This window comes from Lissotriton vulgaris, chromosome 4_1, assembly GCF_964263255.1.
Source record: "Lissotriton vulgaris chromosome 4_1, aLisVul1.2, whole genome shotgun sequence".
Taxonomy (NCBI): Eukaryota; Metazoa; Chordata; class Amphibia; order Caudata; family Salamandridae; genus Lissotriton; species Lissotriton vulgaris.
The window spans coordinates 726,806,434-726,820,669 of record NC_141691.1 but is presented as its reverse complement, the minus strand read 5'-3'; positions in this window follow the sequence as shown (position 1 = coordinate 726,820,669).

The following is a 14,236-nucleotide window of genomic DNA, read 5'->3' as shown; positions in this document are numbered from 1 at the left end:
TGCTCACCTATTGCCATTGTAAATGACAATACCATTTATTTATGTTTAAAAAAATAATGAAACAAATGCCATTTGCAATGCCAATAGCTCTAACTTTAACAAAGCCGAGGCCATTGCATTGTAAATGCTTGTTATGTGCTCTCATAACACTCGCATGTTATCTGTTCCTTTCTGTGACTCTCTTTTATGCGCCCCTTTGCCTACTTTTCTCTTTCCCCCCGCCTAATTTTCTCTTTCCCGCGCCTAGGATCGGCTTTTGGCATGGGCGAGCTGGGCCCAAGGCCATGGCGTCATTCTTCAGAGGGGCGTAATGAGCTGTCTGTATTAAGGTGATGTAGACCTCATAGTCCTGTCACCTGGCCCTAGTGATATACATTAAAGTTCTTTTGCTCCTTTTTTTCTTCAACACACTACAGGCGCAGTGTTTTTAGCACCCCATCAGCCTGCTTTCTGGCCCTCAAATCTCCCTCTCTCTCCATGGTGTTACATACTATAGTCTCAATCCGCCTCCAACAAACAACATGGAACCAGGGTGGTAAGGAGCTAATCTGTGCGTGATTCAGATTCATTGGGGGACGTTCAGAGATGTGTTCAGAGGCTAGTCACAATTTGATGTAATCAGCAACGGTTGACTGACTTCCGAACACAAAATGGGGCTCGCTTCTGCCCCATTTCATTCACAAGCTGGAGAGGGGGACCAAATGACTTCCCGTCCAGGGCACTATTTTGGCAAAGGCCGCCTCCGCCCTCGGGCAATCTCTACAATGCTCCCTAGCTTCGACGGGGACTCCCGAGCGGCGAGCGCTCAGCAAAATTCCGCCTCAGCATTTGAGGTGACAGGAGTGGGTCCTCGGCTGTATCTGGCGGCGCAGGTGCGGGGACAGCTGCCTCGGCCTAGTTAATGTAAGACAAGTTTCACCGAACAACTCACATTCCCGTTTGCTCTGGGTCCGGTCCGGTGTAGTTGTGGAACGTAGGCAATGGGCCTCCAACCAACGTATTCAATAAGGTTACACTAGCACTTAGTGCCACTTACCCGGTTGCAATAACATCTGGGTCTGGATTAGTAGATACAGCTAGGCGAAACGCTTCCACGGACGGGTGAGCTTCAGGCCAGAGACGGCTGCTAGGCACGAGGGTTGCTTCATACCTTAGGATAACTTGGGGAGGATGCTCACTGGTCCCATCATGCCTTTGCCAAAGAAGTTGGCGAACCAATGACTACAAAGTAGCCTCCTATTGGCTATCCTGGAGACAGGCCTTGTTCAAGGGGCGGGACTTCCTTGCAACTCCAGGAAACGAAGTTGTCGACTTGATGCTGCATTGGAGAGCAGTTACGTGAGTCGCAGGAGCTCTTTCCTCTCCAGGCGTTTGCCCTGCTGGCCGCCGAGGCTCAGCGGGAGGTCTCCGTTGCATCCCGGGGCGGGTTGCCTCAGCCCCATATGCCTGCCTACCTAGCCTAGTGCATAGAGACAGTAGCACCGGACACTAGCCGGCCGCCCCGGCCCAGGACGATGAAGCTCGTGGCGAGGTAAGGTACGGTCAGTGAGAGAGAGTGGCTAGTGTGCTTGAGGTTAGAAGAGGGGATTACTGAAGGATTTATTTGTATTTCTTTTATTTTATTTATGCATTTTCAATTGCGCGAACGTTACCAAAATCCGATAGAGCTCTTTCAGGGGACACATGTCATTTATATGGATAGTTACAGAGGAATCAAGAATGACCAAATATTTTAGATACAAAATGGTAATTCATTACAGAGAAAGAACAAGTTGTGCAATATGTATATACAACAGTGAAAAAGTAATAAGCGCCTCATGAAGTGGAGGTAGTGTAGTTCTGTGCCAAGAGCTGAGTGAACATGTTCTCAATGGAGAGGATTAGCTGCAGTGTCTTAGATAAAATGTCGTTAAAGAAGGAGGGATGTGTAAAATATGCTGATGTGTTACATGGATTTTTCTTTTGTTCTTTCTTTAACAGAATAAAATGCACTGGAGCAACATACCTGCTTTTTATTTAAAACTGATGTTTCCCACAAAATGTAACACAGTGAATTTGTGCAATGCTGTGTAATGAAACCGTACGAATGTGCCTATAACATGTACACGTCGGAACAAACTTTCAATTAAAAAAAACATATAAACAAGGGGCAGATAACCGGTCACAACCTCAGAAGCTAATTCTGGTTCATTCATTCACACAGATGTAGCCTCTAGGTCTAATTGTTGTATTTTCTCATTGCAGATCGTTACGACACATGGATCATATGATCAATTGATTGACCAATGCTTATTTGATGCTTTTGTGTCTCACAGTAGTAACGAGCAACATATATTAACTACTAAGATATTTTATTCTCCCGTAAATGTTTAGTTGATAAAGATTGAAGGAAGCTCCAAGTGCGAAATATGTGATCCAATCAATATGCATTCACGGGATATAAATTTCACATTACATAAAGTAACAGAAACTAAACTTACGGGGACTAATCAAAATCCAAACATGACGGAGTGGTGTGGCTCACTGGTTAGAGGCGGCAGACCCGGAAGCAGAGAACGGCCCGGGACCAGGGTTCAATTCCCGACGCGGCAGGGTCGTGGACCAGGGTCAGCGGACTCGATAATTCTCGCCTTGGTGCCTACTCTAACCAGGGATCACACTCGGCAACTCTGGGCATTAAGCTTGCCTCATCTCTACAACGGCCCCCCACAGACGCCGGGGATGCCTGGTTTCACCTTGGAGATACCCAGAAGGGACCATCTCACAGGGAAAGCCAGGACCGGTTCCCCAGCAGTCTTCAGCGCCAGGACACCCCAAGATGGGGTTACAGTGCGCTTTACAAGTATCATCATTACCCCGGAAAATCAACATCGTTAGGGCTGTATTGCATTTCCTGTTAATTCTAAAATACCATGAGAAGGTTCAATTAACAAAATAAAGTGCAGCATTAGCAAATCACAGCTTCCTCGAAAGAGTAGTACGTCCAATATCTTTCTTGATTCACCTGCATCAAGCTCGCATTTCAATAGGATAACGACTAAAGTTGGTCCAAACACTAGCCTTGATTGTTTGGCAGCGACTCATAACATGATGGCATCACTGTTGATCATCAGGGTGGATGTATTGAATCTACAACCTCGAAATATGGATACCCAGATAGATATTCTTCTCAGAATAGCTTTGCAGCTTCAGAAATTGGATACAAAAATTCTTAATACACCTGACCGTGAACAAACCTTGCCAAGTAAGTGTAACTATTGATTTTGTGGTGAGATAATAGATAAATTAGGCACATTGCCTAGAGTATTTACAACTATGATTACCTCCTGGATGCAGGTTGAACAGAACATGTTGAACCATACCTTCGATCGACTAGGTGAGTTTGGTCTCAAGTGCAACATCAGGAAACTAGTTACGACAACCTAAAGGCATTAACTTCCCCAGGAGCAACAAGTAATGAGTCCAATCAAGTACAGCTTGGTAACAAGCCAGTCATCGAAATAGCTATTATTGATAACCAAAAGCAGAATGATATGGATGAGGAGAGTTGTAGCAAAAATTCAGTAATCATGCCTAAAATCATCAAGCATGAGGAGGCAAAAGCTCAGCAAGAAACAATAGACCTCCATCAGATTATTATGGTCACCACGAAAGAGAAGATTCCAACTGGCCTATCAAGAGAAAACTAAACTAAGGCTAAAAAAAAGGAAAGAAGAGAAGTATTCATAGGGTACAGCGGTTGGACAACATTTAGCAAAGGATGGCAAATATAGGTCAAGCTAAGGGAAAAACAATCTGTGGGGAATGATGTAAAATACCTTCCTATTTATTTATTTATTTATTTAGTGTGTTTTGGTATCGCGCACAGCTACCCCAACGGGGTGTCCCGGCGCTTCTGAATAACTACATGCAGACCTTTGATGGTAAAATGAGGCAGAAGTAACTCAGCAGAACAGGTGAGTTTTGAGTGCTCGCCGGAAAGGTTGTTCATCTTTGATCAGCCGGATGGCAATAGGAAGTTTATTCCAGAGGGCCGATGTTTTTCCTAAACACATGGTGCAGTTACCAATCTCTCTAAACAAACCAAAATCTCGAGACTCAAGCTAGAGTGTAAACATCAGACCATTGCCAGTAAAACCCTAGATAGTTGGGATTTGACAGGGAATTCGCCAATCCGAAATGATTCTATTATTCTTAGGCAGGATTACAATAACCAGACCGCTTCCAGCAAAACTGATGCTGAAATATGTGACTCTTTGATTGATGGTACCTCTCATGAATGAAAAAAAAAGTGTTAAACCAGCAAATAAACTTAAACCAACTACATTCAAAGGACTTGTCAACCCAGTGCAATTTACAGCAGAATAACATTGAAACCTTGAATTGCCCGAGATTAGTATGGTCTGAGGCTGACTTATTGGATAGCAATATGATTTGGATGTCGGATACCGACCACAAAATGGTGGTAGGAAATCCATAAGTCCTGATACACCACCAGACTCATGGTCCAACAAATAAAACAGATATTCGTTTAAAATCTGGTCAGGCTAGTAGATCCCACCTAGCTCAGGAGATGGAGGAATCGGGAGGGTAAAGCAGTATATCCAAATGAGTTTGTCTTCAAAATTATTTGCTCCATATTCCATTAGACTAAGCACATCTCCTGCATATACAATGCCAATGAGTTCAAGACAGGACTTGAACAATTATTAAAATACAAGGATTACGAGGGGAGAAAGCATGACACCATCATCAAATCTTAATTTGATAGTGTGAGCACCTGCCCAAACACTTAGGTTGAGAAAGAAAACACATTCTCTGCCACCACAGAGAAATTCGCTCTATCATTTGTCTCCTATATACTGAAGATAAGGGCCTCAGGCTATTTTAAATTAAAGCACTCTTTTTCACCTCCATTCCAGCTCTATCAAACATCAAATCATGCAACATTGAGTCTATTGAGTTAATCTCTGTGCGATCAGTATTAGAAAAAAATAAGACAGACTTAACAAGAATGAACTGTCATTTTTCTACAGAGGGTACTTGAATAATGGCAGAAAAATGCTTTCTGGAGTGAGGCTTTGACTTGTTGAATAAAATCGAGTGGTACCTGCTTCCTTTGTGTAGTTTAAATAATGAAAAGATAAAAATGATGGATTTGAAAACTGATTGGGTTTGCTCAGGCTTAAGAAGTTCACAAGGCCATTCATCAGACTTTGTTGGTTTAAACAACATTATAATTTTCTGTCATGATAAGAACGGAAAGCTGTTTCAAATAAAACAGCAATCAGTATAAAGGTCATGGCCTAAGAACTGTAGAAACGATGACTAGGGATAGCTACCACGATCTTTGATTTCATCCAAGTTCAGTCAATAGCAGACAAAGGAAATTACTAGGAAGCATCTAACGGACATAAGAATAATCAGAGATTACCGTCCTGGACTATAGCCGAGACCAATAAATTAAGGTGAAAGTAGTTGTTGCAATTTTTTTAAAACCCCATTCAGATTCTCTGTCTACAAGAAGCCTGGTCAAGTGAAGCAAATCACTTTTAAAATTATATGAACTTGAATAAACCTGCAATTAAACTTTCAGACAAGGGTCGTCTGTCGACCCACCACATATAATCCCGTACCTGTTGATTGAGCTTCCTAATTTCTGAAATATTCAGAATATGGAAATATTGTTCAAACCCATTTGAAGAAGTATTACCAACTTTTACAACAAGCACTGGCGTTGCCAATAGGTTTCGCATTTGGAAAGTTGGAGTTATTGGTTTTGTAAATGACATTTTATATTTATATATTGTTATTGACAATGCCAATAACGATATATAAATATAAAATGTCATTTACAAAACCAATAGCTCCAACTTTCCAAATGCGAAACCTATTGGCAACGCCAGTGCTTGTTATGCCCGCTGCTCTCTTCAACAACACATTTGTAATCAGGAGTGACTCCCAGCTGGCGCGGAATCTGGATGCCTTCATGTAGCAGGGCGCTGAGGTGTCGCTGGTCACACAATCCACTGGGATTGGCCCCCTGGCTGAAGAGATCTGCCACTCAAAACAGATGGGCATAGGAGACAGATGCGGAGCCAGGATAACGAAAGGAAATGAGAAGCAGAAACAGACAGGGAGAAAATAGAAGAAAGATACAGAGGTCAAGATAAAAAGAAAGAAAAACAAAGAGGTGGGGGTTCAGAGTGCAGCAAAGAAGGATGAGAAACATGAGAAGGAGAGCGAAGTAGAGAAAAGTCGTCGGCGAAAGAAGCTTTTAGGGGCGGGACTGCGGATCCCTTTGAAGCACGGCCTTGCAGCAGTGAACAGGGGCCTTCATGTAGCAGGGCGCTGAGATGTCGCTGGTCACACAATCCACTGGGATTGGCCCCCTGGCTGAAGAGATCTGCCACTCAAAACAGATGGGCATAGGAGACAGATGCGGAGCCAGGATAACGAAAGGAAATGAGAAGCAGAAACAGACAGGGAGAAAATAGAAGAAAGATACAGAGGTCAAGATAAAAAGAAAGAAAAACAAAGAGGTGGGGGTTCAGAGTGCAGCAAAGAAGGATGAGAAACATGAGAAGGAGAGCGAAGTAGAGAAAAGTCGTCGGCGAAAGAAGCTTTTAGGGGCGGGACTGCGGATCCCTTTGAAGCACGGCCTTGCAGCAGTGAACAGGGGCCTTCATGTAGCAGGGCTCTGAGATGTCGCTGGTCACACAATCCACTGGGATTGGCCCCCTGGCTGAAGAGATCTGCCACTCAAAACAGATGGGCATAGGAGACAGATGCAGAGCCAGGATAAAGAAAGGAAATGAGAAGCAGAAACAGACAGGGAGAAAATAGAAGAAAGATACAGAGGTCAAGATAAAAAGAAAGAACAAGGACAGTGAACCTCGACATTTTTATTACGATCCTCAACCACGATTCATTTAGGTGCGAAGATCACCAAGTTAGTTAGAGCCTCCTCTATTCTGTTCTGAAAAACAAATAATATTCAATTCATTTCGACCGCATCTAATATCACTCTTTCTGTATATAACAATATTTTTAACGTACGGGGGCACTCATGATCTCATACCGAACCTCAGTAATATTTTTCAGGTATGTCCTGGTTATAATACGATTACCTTGATGTGATTGTGGGTGCAGACTGCACGGATAAGGTAAAGTACACCTTTGTTCCTCTTCGGGGAGACTGATCAGCCTGATTATCAACTCCTCCTTCGTACCGGCAATTACAGTGACTCCTCCGGCTCTCGCTGCTATAGGGTAGTGGCTGGTTAACAGTAGAGGAAAGACCTTAGCAACAAATCACATGGCAAAAACGTCACTTCCGAGGTCTGTGCGTTTTTTTTTTTTGTATAATCCGGCACACTCTATTTAGGTTCACGATTGACGAGACACCCTAATGTCCATTGTAGTTTTCATTGAGTTCCAGGTTCAGAGATATTATGTTCGCAAGGAGAGCGTCATTTAGCTTTTATGTGGATGGTCAGTGGCTGTAGATTTCTGAGGTCTCAGTGGGCTGTCGAGCTGTGACATTCCCATGGTTTCAGTTTAGTTTATGACTGACATCTATTCTGCTGTCAAATAAATTGCATTAAAAAACAACCAATTACGTCCATTGTCAGATTCCTGCTCTCCAAATTGAGCAACAGTACACAGAAGAACGGCTCAGAGTAGACAAAAGCACGTGCGGAGATCCACATCCAATCAGCACCTTGGAATTCTGTGCGCGCGATATGATTGGCTGACTTACCGGGAGTGTTCCAATCCGATGTCACTTTACAAGTTAGTTGGTCCTCCCAGAGCCAGGCGAGTCCCAGAAAACGTTCAGCGGCTGTATTGATTCTTATGGAACTAGGAAGTGCTACATTGCGAGAAATGACATCCGTTGGCAAATGGCCGGAGGGAAGCCGGATGGGGGCGGGAATGCGAGCGAGGGGAGGAGAAGTGTGGCAGGGAGATGCGCGTGTTTGTGTGGTCACGTGACCCGCCTTTTTTAAAAAAAAATTTATTTTTGAAACCTTTATTGTGCAGTATCAGCAAACAAATACGGGCCCACAACCATCCGGCCGGCCTCGACACCATTTTAAGCACTTTTGCAAGCTATACGGCGACTCAGTAGCACCTCAATACAAATTGACAATCAGAGTTACACTGGATCTCGTCGTACTACCGAGAAACAGGAGGAATGAAGGTTAATTTTTTTAAAATTTTAAAGCATTTTTTAAATATAGAAACTAATAAGGATCAGAGTCCATTCAATCCACCTACGACATGAGTGGGCAACGTTCATCAGATGAAACCCAATAAACAAAGGAAAAACTATAATCGGAATAGCGGCATAAGGATATATACAACAGGATAATCAATCACACATTATGTTTCATGCCGGTCGCTACCCACCTCGTATCGAACCAACCTACGGACTCAAAGACAGAAATAAGAAGAGAAAAGAAGTTAGAAAGGAGAAAAAATAAAGGCCCATAGAAACTGAAACGGACAAAATAAACCCCCCCCCCCCCTACCCCCCACCCCACACGCATGCAGAGGCTACGGCCTACCCCCCCCCCCCCAGGCAGTGTGCCTGTCGCCCAAAAAGGAGTACCCGAAATATAGACACAGAAAGAAAAGGAAGAAAAGAAAAAGAAATCCTATAAAACCGGAGGAGGGCCAAATCTACGTGCTCCCGGTCTCCCCAGCCATGCATTCGACCTCCACCCCATAAGCAAGAGTCAACAACAGCAAACATCAGTTACAGCATTAAATGGGGAGAGACATCACGTATCGCACAGCCAGATATGTCGTAGAAGCGTTCCAACCCGAGTCTCCGCCGGCCAATCAGTCACAGATCGTGAAAAGAAATCCCTCAGTCCTGGCCTGTTCGTAGAAATCCCCCTAAACATGACCCCCGAGGAGAGCCCGCCCCAAACAGAACAAAGGGACAAAATGGCCACACTCGGCAAAGAAGAGGCGTATGAAAACAAAATGGACGTCGCCAGTCACAAATAGATCCATAGTCCCAAAAGATGAGCGCCCCCAAGTTCGCACGATGATACTCATTCCACCGTAGGGAGAAAAAGGCTTGCCAGGCGGAGGCAACAAAGGGGGCCAGTAGCTGCAGAAACGGCGTTTGAGACAATAGTAGCGACATCATGGGTAAAGTCTCAATCCTCGGCGGAGAGAGAAACACTGTAGCGCAGCTGAAGCTGGCGGACGACCGTCCGCAGACACTAACACAGCCAGGGATAATCCGCTCCTCTCTGCACTCGTGTGGCAACATGGTAGCCCCCTCAAGAACCGGCAAAGGCAGATCAACGCAGCGCTGGGAGCTGGCCAGTCGTGCTCGCCCCAGTGTGAGCGTGACATCGTCAAGCTTCTTACCCAGCTCCCGGGAGCCTGCTCGCCATTCAGTTCGTAAATCAGCAAGAGTGGCCAGAACGGCGCCGCAGGTCAGCGCAGGCTGCAGTCCCAGCAGCTCCTCATCACGAGATGATACGCGCAATCCAGCACACAGCTTAACACTAGGCAGGGTGGCACAGTCGTGAGGCGAGATAGCATTCGCCTCCCCAGTCAGGGAGCCAGCAGCCATTTCCACCTAGTTGGGGGAATCACAATAAGATGGGGGCGAAATCGGCACTGGAAGGCTGCAGTCCGAGCTGCTGATATAGGCATGACACACTACCAGAGAGCGACCCTCGGCGAAAGCCATTCCTTCTTCGGCTCAAGGCGGGGTCAGATTCGGAGGTGATCCGCAAATACCGTGCAAGCTCCAAGATGGGGTCGGCACAGCCGACCCCATCTTGGAGCTTCACAAGGGAGAAGTAGTCTCAGTGGGCTCCCACCTCGCCAATGTGAGCAGTCCACATGTGGCGAGAAACCGTGTTGCAGCGAAAAAGATCTCGTCCGTTACCCCTTGCGGCAGGCAGTGTGTCCCAGAGTACCAGCTCCGCCCCGGCTCGACTGACCGATGCCGCTCCAGCAGCATCCAGCGGCGTAGGACAACACGGGTCCCGGAGCCAGGGCTATGGAGGCCGCCAAACAACTCCAACAATATCTCCAGCTATCAGGCAGGCAGAGACCTCGGAGGAACGTGAGCAGTGGCAGCGCGCTTACACCGTCGTCCCGCTGCAGCACAATCACAGGATGGAGGTCGACGTGACCCGCTTTTGTGGTCACGTGACTCACATGCACTGTAAGAAAACCGCAGTGGTTTGACGAGTCGATCAAGCCCTTGAATTTTCGCCTATTACATTCGCAAGCGAATTATAATAGGCGAAACCTAAAATTTTTTACTCTTCAAATAATCAGTCTTACTGGCAGTTCACAGCCAAACATACCTGCATCTTTTACATAGTCTGTTGGGGGCAAGCAAAATTTGCTAGATTACGCCATGGTTTCTGTGACACTTTACTAAATAACTCACTCAAAATTGTCCAGTAACAAGAAAATGATCACTGCCAATTACTAATTGAATTTAATAGGGGGCCTGAATTAAATATATAGTTATTATTGTCGGAGAAGAAAATAACACCAGCTACCCCAAATTAGGATGAAACCCATATTGTGACTGGAGGTAACCGGATCGGCTGAAATTATTGGGAGGTACTGCATTAGAACTCTTTTGCCAAATTCAGCCCATAAATAGTACCATACTCCATTTAATTGGAAGAGCCTTGTAAATTACCTAGTACAGTGGTTCTTAACCTGTGGTCCAGGAACCCTTAGGGGTCCGCAACACCTACTCAAGGTGTCCGGGACTGCCTAGAAAAAATAAATAATATTAACAGATTAATAAGTTATGTATAAATAAAGAAGCAAAATGTTAAATTGAAAATTTTGAACGTTCTGTAAATGTGAAGGAATTTGAAATTGCAGGCTAAGATATTGATTTATGGGAGCAATAAAACAGACTATAGTATGGATGATGGCCAGCCTCATTTAAATTTAAAACAGCCCCAACCTTCCTATTAATAATTAAAAGAATTATATTTGTAAATGAAATAAAATATTTCATAATTTGTATCTTTTATGAATGTTTGTTTCCATATTTTTGTGCATTGGTTTGCAGTCCAGACCATCTAAATTGCTTAGGAAATAGTCTCTGGATTACAATAATGTCTCAATAGGGGTCCTGGGATTCCAGTAATTATTAAGTATGGGTCTGCAGGAGTCAAAAGATTGAGAACAACTGGTCTAGTAGAATTGTCTATCACTGATTTAAATCACAAACTAGATAATCAAAATTGTCCTTTTAGACACCAAACAGTTGCATGGTACACTCCAACTCTAAGAATGATGAAAACACATCTTAATAGCTTGGTAAAGCATTTCTCACCTAGGTTCACTCACAAGCTGCGTACTTTGAAATTACCAAGTTTAGAGCACTTTATAAACGGGAGTGCTGGAAAGCATGGAGGCCTTCAAAACGAAACTATGGCATGACAGTAGTTGGACTGCGGCAAATGAAGTGAAAAGATTCTGGGGACTGATTCGGAATCTGGACCATTTATTTCCAGTACATAACACAATAGACACTTGGGAATGTGTCTGTCAAAACTGTATTTTTACCTGAAGGCCAATTGTTCTGTAGAACCATACTCCTTCACAGTACCTGAACAGTCCTCAATGTCAGTGAGAAATACTAAACTGGAGACAATAGTGTAGGTGACCTCAGGTGATCCATTCCTGTGGATCAAGGAGGAGGTAATCCTGGAGACAGTAAATTCATTGGGATCTAGCAGTGCTCCTGGTCCAAATGGGGTACCATGTCAGTTTTAAAATCAAGTATCAAAAACTCAAAGAAACCACTTTGTCAACTTGTTACTGGCGTGATGAAAACAGAGACCGCACCCGAATCCTGGAGAAGTTCAATATTGAACCCCATCTACTAAAAGGGTAGTGTAGATGACCCAAAGAACTTTAGAACAATTCTGCTCAGCGGGCGTGGCTTGGACGGCAATGTGGATGGTCGTCTGAGTCCACTCGCTCCGCACCCCTGAGGCCAACTACGGCGTTAACTACCTGCCAAACAAGTCTGATCTGACATCAGAAACAAGAATAAAGCATGGGAAGAGCGAGGCTACATGAAGAGCCGAGAAGCGTGCGAGGGAAGCAGCGCTAAAACTGAGATATTACACCGCGAAGCCCCAAGGACCCAGAAACAAAGCGGAGGACAAAATGGCGCCCAAAGGGTAGGAAAGAGAGAACTTCCTACAGGCACCAAAACGAGCGACCGCAACGAAGAGGAGAAGAGGTGAGCTAAGCGCCTGCAGCTAACCCACCCTCCCTGCCCCCCGGCACAAGCCCAGCCGAGCTAAGGCTCTCAAGCACGTCTGTCAGCCGAACGCGATAGCGAGATAGGCGGCGAGTGGCGACGGAGAAACAAAGGTGCATCGAAGGCGGTCGAAGCGCAGAGCGACCTCCAGAAGGCTTGAAGAGGGATTTTAAAAGCAGCGGGAGGGCTCCGAGCGGGTACCGAGCACCGCTAGGAAGACCAACGAAAGTGAAACCAGCCTCACGCATGGGCGCCGCCATCACCGGAAACCACGAAATCGGTCAATAACAACCGACAGGAAACGGAAGACTAACAAGCGGAAAGGCGAGCGCTGAGGTAAACATCCAACGCTGGTTCAATCTCAGCAGCCAGGCGCTCACCGAGCAAGGGGAAACGCAAACAGTGAATTTCCAAGGGGTGAGAGGCGGACGCAGAACACGGAGGAGGTTGACCGCTGCATGCACACGCCGAGAAAGTCACTCGGGGCCAACCGGCGAGGTCATACAGCCCTAACGAGCCTAACGAAGGAGGCGATCAGGGACCAGAGAGAGCGATACCCAGCGCTGGGAAACGTGTGGGGGCGCGGCTAACCGCCGCAAAGGCCAGAGGCGAACGCGGACCCCCGAAGGGGGAGACACCAGTACACGAACCCACCCGTTCTAGTTTGCCTGCCGAGGGGAGCCAACCAAGCCAACAGAGCCAACGGCCAAGCAAGCCAGGGCCATAACCGCTACCACCCTCAACCATCCACTCATAAAAAGCAGCCGGGCCAGGCTGCGAACGAGACAAAGCACACGCTGGCAGGGGCAAAAGCCAAGACAGGAACGAGACACATTAGAGAAGCAAGTCGGTACAGAACCCACACAACTGCCCCAACCTCAAAAGTAATCCCAACCAGCAACTTAACATCAGCTCAAAAAGAGGGGCGCCTGTGCAGCATCCTCTCGAGAAGAGGCATCGGCACAATGGCAAACAACGAAGGCAAAGCAGCAGGAGACCAAAAAAAGGTAAAGAAGGACATCTCCGACTCCCCGCTGAAGACAAAAAGCGAACCAGCCACCCTAGAGACTATCCTCAGGAAGATCAATGAAGGCAACGCAGTAGCGAAGGAAACAAAACTTAAGATAGACAACATGCAGCTAGCATTAGCGGCAATAAGAGCCGACCTGCACAGCACCAACACCCGAATGGAAGCAGCAGAGGGCCGCATAAGCTCTGTGGAGGACGCAACTGTAGAGAACACCCAGGCAATAGCAGATTGTCAGAAAGCCACTAAAGCCATACAAAGACAGTTAGCGGAGCAGGATGACAGGGCCAGAAGAGGCAACATGAGGATCCTAGGGGTGCCGGAAGGAATAGAGGATAAAGCAGGCTCATGTGCCGCCATACTTGAGGACATGATTCCAAAGCTCACCGGCATCAATTTTGACAGGCAGTTCCAAGTACAAAAAGCTTACCGAGTGCCGGCAGGGAAACCAATGACGGGAAGGGACCCAGACCAATAATATGCAATCCGCTGCGAACGAGCCATACCGATGCCATTTTTGCCTTTGCCAGGAAGAATCAGAACCTCGCATGGGCGAGCAGCAAGATTGTGCTGACCCAAGACTACTCCAAACCAACGGTTGAAACCAGGAAAGGCTTCTTAGCCCTAAGAGATACCCTACGCAAAAGAAGCATTAGCTTCAGTTTCGTCGGCCCGGCTCGCTTAAAGATCACAGACAAATGGAGAACAATGGTATTTGAAAACCCGGAAGACCTGAGACGCTACATGCAAGGTCCGCCGACAGAGGAGATGGAAACAAAAAGCCCCGGAGCAGCCAAAAGATGCGCCTCACCAGATGAGGCCGTGCACTCGGAATGAAAAAAACTCGAGCAACAGGACAACACATCTACCTCAAGCAAGTTACCTCACCCCAGTGCCAAGTCGCCCGAACGGGCATGATCCATGGT